This window comes from Dipodomys spectabilis, unplaced genomic scaffold, assembly GCF_019054845.1.
Source record: "Dipodomys spectabilis isolate Male_0828 unplaced genomic scaffold, ASM1905484v1 ptg000024l, whole genome shotgun sequence".
In the NCBI taxonomy this organism is placed as follows: Eukaryota; Metazoa; Chordata; class Mammalia; order Rodentia; family Heteromyidae; genus Dipodomys; species Dipodomys spectabilis.
This window is the reverse complement of record NW_024870701.1, coordinates 15,191,248-15,198,410: the sequence shown is the minus strand read 5'-3', so window position 1 is coordinate 15,198,410 and position 7,163 is coordinate 15,191,248.

Here is a 7,163-nt window from a genome sequence, read left to right as displayed (position 1 = left end):
AAAAGCAAAATACAATCACACAAATTCCCATGAACATAATGTCAGTCAATCTGCATGTGATCTGGGTCCCCTCTTGGGCCAGATGTGTGTGAACTGAGTCACTCTTACACTCACAATCTGGGGTTTAAAGGCTAACCGCTGGCTTCCAGGAATTACATAAGTGGGGAATAACCAGGTAGGTACATGATAGTGCTGGCTTTCTCTGAAGCAAGAAGTGAAACTACAATGTTTTCTCTGATACCCTTTGTTAGGGTTGGACTCTGTAGCTGAGAGAACTTCCATCTTGTTCTTTCTCTGCCCAGGAGACTTGCTACCTTTGTTGATTCTTCATTACCATTACTGGCTGACCCAATGCCAAACAGGCCCCAGTTATGACAACAATAAAAGATTGGACAGGCAACAGAAGTCAGGAAAAGAGAAGAGAAACCAGATAGCCAAGAGATTCCACCCAAGGTGGAGTCATTGGAGATACAGAGACATATCTCAGAATCCAAAAACTGTTCTGTTCACACTGTCTCTAGTCCTTATCAGACGTGTAGGTGCTTAGTGTAGAATAAAATAGAACATTGCAAAAAGAGCTCCATAACAGGGTCAAGAAGCTATGAAAGTGAATGTAGTTTAAGGCAAGACTCCAGAGCCACTATCCAATAAATCCAGGAATTGGGATCAAAACAGCCAAGGCAGGAGCTAAGCCAAGTTAGGGGAGAGGCTCAGTCTTGCAAGAGCCCTGAGAGGACTGGGATGGAGAAATAGACCTCAGGACCTGGTCATAGCCATTCACCATTCAAATGTTCCAGGGCAAGAGTTAAAAAGGAAAGATGAAGAGAGAAGACATAAGACATCCTACATACACAGTTTGACTCTTTATAGAATAAAAGACTTTTCTAAAAATTGGGCATTGTAGTACATGCCTATAATCTCATCCCTCAAGAGGTTGTGGCCAGCCTGGGTTTAATAGAGATTCTAGGCAAGCCACGGCTAAAAAGGCTGTCCCCAAAACAAATAACAAAAAGAGATAAATAAAAATAAATTAAAAAGCATATTCCATTCCCTGCTCTCCCAAACAACTGACAGGCCCTCTTGGGCAAGGTAGGGAATTGGGAATTATTTGTTTCACTAACCTCTGTGTTCTATCCAGGGTCATACCCAGGAAGAAGATTGCTGATGGCCCTGCCTTAGCTATTGCCCACCATGGATCTTTCTCTGTCAGCCATGGACCCTGCTGGCCTAGAGTTCTGGGAGCTAGACTGGTTGGCTCACCTACTTCAGGGCAAAAATTACCACTTGGTTGAATAAGAAGAAGTCTTGGTTTTTCAGAGTCTTTGGGGAATTTTTCCCCCCCACAAATTTAGAAAACAAACATCTGAGATTCCATATTGTTTAATTCCATAGCCAGCTGTTCCCAAAGCTTTTGGGCTGACCTTCTCCAGTACTATCTCAACATGTCAATACAGCTGAGAGAAACAAAGTTTCATGGCGAATGAAAACAAACACAACAACAAAAGCACAGGGTTAGCAAAATGATGGGGGGATAGAGGCAAGCTGACAGCTTAAGAAGCAACTGTTGTCACAGCTGGGATTAGCAGGGTTTGGGAGAGCAAAAAAAGACAGAATATCAGAGATGAGAGAATTACAGTAATTATAATTGTTTTCTTTCTCCATGGTATGCACAAAGTAGGTGTTAAAATAATAATTCATTTTAAGTAATGGGTGGGAGAGAAAAAGGAAGCACTAGCACCCAGAAGGGGACTCACAGGGGTGGGTAGCAAGAGCAAGGAAAATGCCACCCTGGGAGCATGATCCTACTATTTACAATGAGAGCTAAGAACCCCACTATTTGGGAAGTCCTTTGTCAGCCTTTCTAGGCTACACTTGTAGGGCTAAATTGATGTTTACTTAACAGTCATGGAGTTAAGAAGTAATTCCAGTAAGCAAAATGGTCCATAAAACCATTTTCTCTCATTCTGACTTGGCAAAGAAGGAATACTTGTTGAAACCAAAATGCAGAAAGACTTTCTGAGCTTGAGTGCACCAAATGTGCCTGTGTAAAAGGCACAAAGCCTGACTATAGGGGTTGCTGTTGCTACTGTAATTACCATAAAGGCTGCTCTGAAGTTGAATGGCATCTAGCTTGCCCAATACCCTTCCAGAAAATGTCTTAAAGGTCCTCTCTGAGCTATGAGTCTTGCCAATGACACCTTCCTTCCACTTAGCAGATGACGCTGTGTCCTCCCCTTCTAGGCCCTGGAGAAAAAAAAAAAGTCTAGTCTAAGAGCTGGAGATCACATCAGCTTTCTGCCATCCCAACTGAAAATGAACCACTTCTTGGGTCTGCCTTTCTTTTTCCCAGCCCAGCTGTAAGGAATATCAGCACTTATTGTCCCTCACTCGAGGTCACCTGGCACCTCTTCAAGGCTAAAGCACAGTCTACAGGCTGTTCCTTGGCCTGGGCAAGAGGATCCCCTTCTGTCTTTGTCCTTTGCACTAAGTATGAACCCTGGAGACAAGGAATGGTGGCCTCCCAAGTCTACACCTAACAATTTGAGGACATGTTTTATGGACCTCAACATCTCCTGCTCAAATGGCTCTGTGTCACCTTCAGCACCTCGAAGTACATTGTCTCTGTGTTCAGTGTGTCTGCCCATAGTCCTGAAGAGTGGTCCACAAGAGGCTGTTTATGGGGCTGCAGGAGAGGATGGATGGATGAGGCTTGGATATATAGGGTAGATTTCCATATGGGTACATGTTCCCTCAATTCCCCTCATGTCCCCTCTTGATGGCCTCATGAGAAAGAGGTGAAAAGGAGGCTAAGGGAAAGAATTACTCTCACCATATTTGGTGAGAACTCCAAGGAATCTGAGCATTCTAAATTCAGCTCTGACCTTTGGAATTGGGAAAATGTTTGCCAAAGTAGAGTGGCATGTATTTTATAGTTTATTAGCTTGATTTGTTCATTTATAGATCAAGACAATGGTGCTTAGGCTGCCTTGAAAATGTTAGGCACATGCCTATTTTCAACCACTCTCACCTGCTTTATTTCTATGTATCTATCAGATGAGAAATAAGCCAACAACTAAGTGAATAAAGGCCCATCCCTAGCCCACACTGACTCTTTCCCGATATTAATAACTCTTTAAATAACGAGGCATTAAGTGGATTGCCACCAAGGGCCTGCAGTGCTTTGAAAACTGTAAAGAAAGTGCCCAAATGGATCTATGATCCATGGGTCTCTACCACATACACACTTGGGTCTGTGGCAGAGAAAACACAGGCTAATATAGGAAGACTCCTCAGAGACATGTTTCAAGAATGAGTGCTGCTCTCACAATCCTGAGAAGACTGTGATTAACCTCCTCCAAGAAATGCCATCAGTTTCTCACTATTGTGGGTTTGGTTTTTAGCTCCACATCCTTAAAGCTCAGACGATACAATGCACAACATACTGTCTTTTTCAGTGGCTTTGAGTTGGTGAATTTGATTTTTTTTTTTTTTTTTTTGTCATGGGGCTTGAACTCTGGGCCTGGGTGCTGTCCCTTAGCTTTTCAGCTCAAGGCGAGCGCTCTACTGCTTGAGCCACAGCACCACTTCCAGTTTTCTAGTGGTTTATTGGAGATAAGTCTCAGGGACCTTCCTGCCCGGGCTGGCTTTGAACCATAATCCTCAGATCTCAGCCTCCTGAGTAGCTAGGATTACAGGCATGAGCCACTGGTGCCCGGCTGAGTATCTTGACTCTACCTTTAAGGTCTCTTTCCATCAACAAGGAATCTCATTGAGTATAAGAGCAACTTTTATATAATGAGCTGTGGGTTGCATAGTTTATATTATTAGGAAAAGCTGCACAGCCTTCTATCCAGCAGCAACATGATCCCAAATATCCACTATGTTTCCTGAGATTTCTGAGGAACAATAAACTAAGCACTCTATATCTCAAATGATATGGGGTAGCTTAACAAGTGTGTTATCCATTCATAATTCCTAAGTCTTAACTGGGATCAAGACTCTGAGTAAGGCTGCTTAACTGGTGCACTCAGTCATACCCTCAGCATCCCAAAGGAAATATGGCATTGGTGAGAGGCACAGGAGCTGCAAGGACCAGAAAAGTGGCTGAAGAGGTTATGAAAGGGCTCACACAGTAACAGAGGAGAGACACACCTTGCAAGTTCTCAGGAATAACTAGGGAGGGAATTTGGGGAGGCTTGGGCTCTGTCTCAACATGCAAGCTAGCCAAATAGAGTCCATCAGTGTTAACTTGTCTATACCAGTGCACATGGAAAACATTCAAGTTACACTTGCAATGAGCTGTGTGGAGTCCTTCCAGGACTCAAAGCCTTTCCCCCTGTCTGGTATCCTCCAGAATACTCCTCACTCCTCTTGTTTGGATCTATTGATACTCTGTGGCTCAATCTCTGTGATTCTAGTTATTGCCCATAGGAAGTTCATGTCCAGCTAAGAAGACAAATAGAATGTCTCTCCTTTCCTACTAGATGGGACATGCTAAGAACAGGTAGTGAGGATCATCCTTTTGTGTCTTATCTCTACCTTCAAGAATTAGTAAATAAAATGCAAGCAACAGGTGATTGAGACTGATGATTACACAGAACTGGATCAGAGCAATAGGGAAGGCTCAAGAAATAGCATGCCAGTCAAGATAGAAAGAATGAGTGGAAGTTAATGAGACTGCAGGAGTATAGTATTGGGAGAAAAGCATGCATGTCTAGATACCGAGGGAGGAGGAAGCAGAGCTGACAAAAGGTGAACAACTGCAGGAGCACAGAGACCTGAGACAGAGCAGGGCTGGAGATACAGCAAGTCTCTGAAGACCTGGGAAGCCATGTTATAGACATTGGACTTCATCTTTAACTACAAGATGACTCAAAAGGGTTTCAGGTGGAGGGTGTGATCTGAAAAATTCATAGGGTTATCTTCAAAGAGATCATCTGGAATTTCATAAAACTGGGTTGTAGAGACGAAAGGTGGAAGCAAGGAGACAACTCCTAACACCAATGCACAAATTCAAAGGAGAGATGGCGGTGACTGAAATAATGGTATGGCATTGAGGTGGATGAAGGGAGGTGAGTCGGGATTTTAGTGAGAACAACTGGTGGATAATTTGTGACATTTACTGAGGGAGGAAACGCTGAAGAAGGAACAGAATGGATGAAGAATTTTTCCTTTCTATGGTGAGTGTAAGATGCCTGTGAACTTATAAATCTATATCTTTCTGGATGGGGAATTTAAGTTTGTGTTTGTAGTTTCAGAGAATGAACCAGCTAAGAACGGAAAAGCCAAGAGTAGTCTCCCTTTAGATGGTAACTCAATCCTTAAGAATTGCTGGAATGCTTGAGGACAGTATAGAGTGGGAAGATTAGAGGGCCTCAGACATCAAGCAACTTTGGTACATATGACTGCGTGGAAATAAACTGATTCCAAATGTGGACTTGGAAATTTTTAAGTATGTATCTTTAGAACAGTATGACTATACAATAAATATTTAAACAAATATGTAGTAGTAGCATTGGAAACCATTTGGTAAAAGAAGATGACTGTCAAATAGATGACTAGAGGTAGAATTTTGAAGGAGGAAAACAAAAAAATGGTGTTTCTGATATCAAAAGAAGATTCAAAAGAAAGGAGTCAGACAAGATCAAGACTGAATTTAGTAATGGGAAGCCAAATCATGGTGTACAGATGTATCTGATTCCCTAAAAGTAGGAAGCTGATATTTGACTTCATTAAATATTACAAACAGCCTATATGCTCAGTACTTTTAAAGACACATCAGACAGCAGGAAGCTTCTCATTGAAAGTAGAATTTGAACTGAGGCAAAATGAATGGTAATCAGGTAAGAAGCCACACATTCCTAGGAGAGAAAACAATGGAGACAAAATTATAAAGGAGTTAAGAAAATAAGCAAGTAAGAGTTAGTTTCTGGCTGGGGCACAAAGGAATGACTAGAGTGCTGGGAATGATAAAAGAGAACATGGCCTGGTTATTATGGAGCTGATAGGACAATCTAAAAAGTGATTTGGCTTTTATCCCAAAGATAAAAGGGCTTTGAGAGAATATAAGAAAGTAATTGGGACAGTTGGATCTGTGTTTTAGAAAGCTTATTCTGGCAGCCAGTGGCAGACATGGCTTGGAATAAGGGATGGATTAGGAAATGAAAGCCTAAACTTCCATCTGGAGGCTGTAGAAGAAAGAAGGATAGGAGCAGTGAAGACAAGATGTGAACTGAGGAAGTGACTGGAAATAAAGAAGTAGGGTACCAGAGATTGGCTTGGGTGACCAGATAAAGAATAAGCAAAGAAGTAGTTTTGAGTGAGAGTTAGAGATCTGGAACATTTTAATACTGGTAGGTTATTTTCTTTCTCCAAAGCAGACAAGATGTCAGTAACAATATTGCTGTTTTCCCTAACTTTCTAGAGCCTATTTCTTTAAATATCCAGAGTCATATCATTTGAGTCACTACAGGAAGTCCACTCATTATTTGCTTCACTAAAACATATTTATAATGTGTCAGGGACTTGCAAAGTATTATGAGTAGGGACACAGTTGAATGAGCAAGACATAACCGGCCTTCCCTCAGAGATTACATTCTATGAAGGACAAAAAGGCATCAATTACTCAATTATAAGCTATTGAGTCTATGTCATAAAGATTTTAGAGTTGCATGTGGTGAAGAACGGGGAGTGTCATAAATAGCTCTTTAGCAGATCTGTGACCTCTTTGAAATCTTCGTGTGAACTTTTGACTGGTCTGCATCCATCTAGTGAGGCGAAGGGAGGCGTGGAAGTGCTCCAGGGGTCTCTGGTCCCATGAGGCTGACAGACATCCTGCCCTTATGGCCTCTTGGCAGCAACCACGAAGATACAGCCTGGTGATGCGTCTAGTCACTAGTAAGGGAATTACCTTTAGACTCTCAGACGTCGAAAATGACCAAGCTTTTGCCGTCTCGCGACTATTACCATTTTGTAAATGTACCGGGGGATGTTCACTGGGGGGCTTCCGGGCGCTCGCCCCGAGGCCCAGGCTCAGACCCAGCGAAGACGCAGGGCGCCGCCCCGTCGACACCTTCCGGCCCAGGCGCACCGCCCGGCTCCGAGCTCCGCCTGGCAGAGGCAGTCGAGAGGGAGAAAGCGCGAGAGCTCCTCCAGTGTCGTGA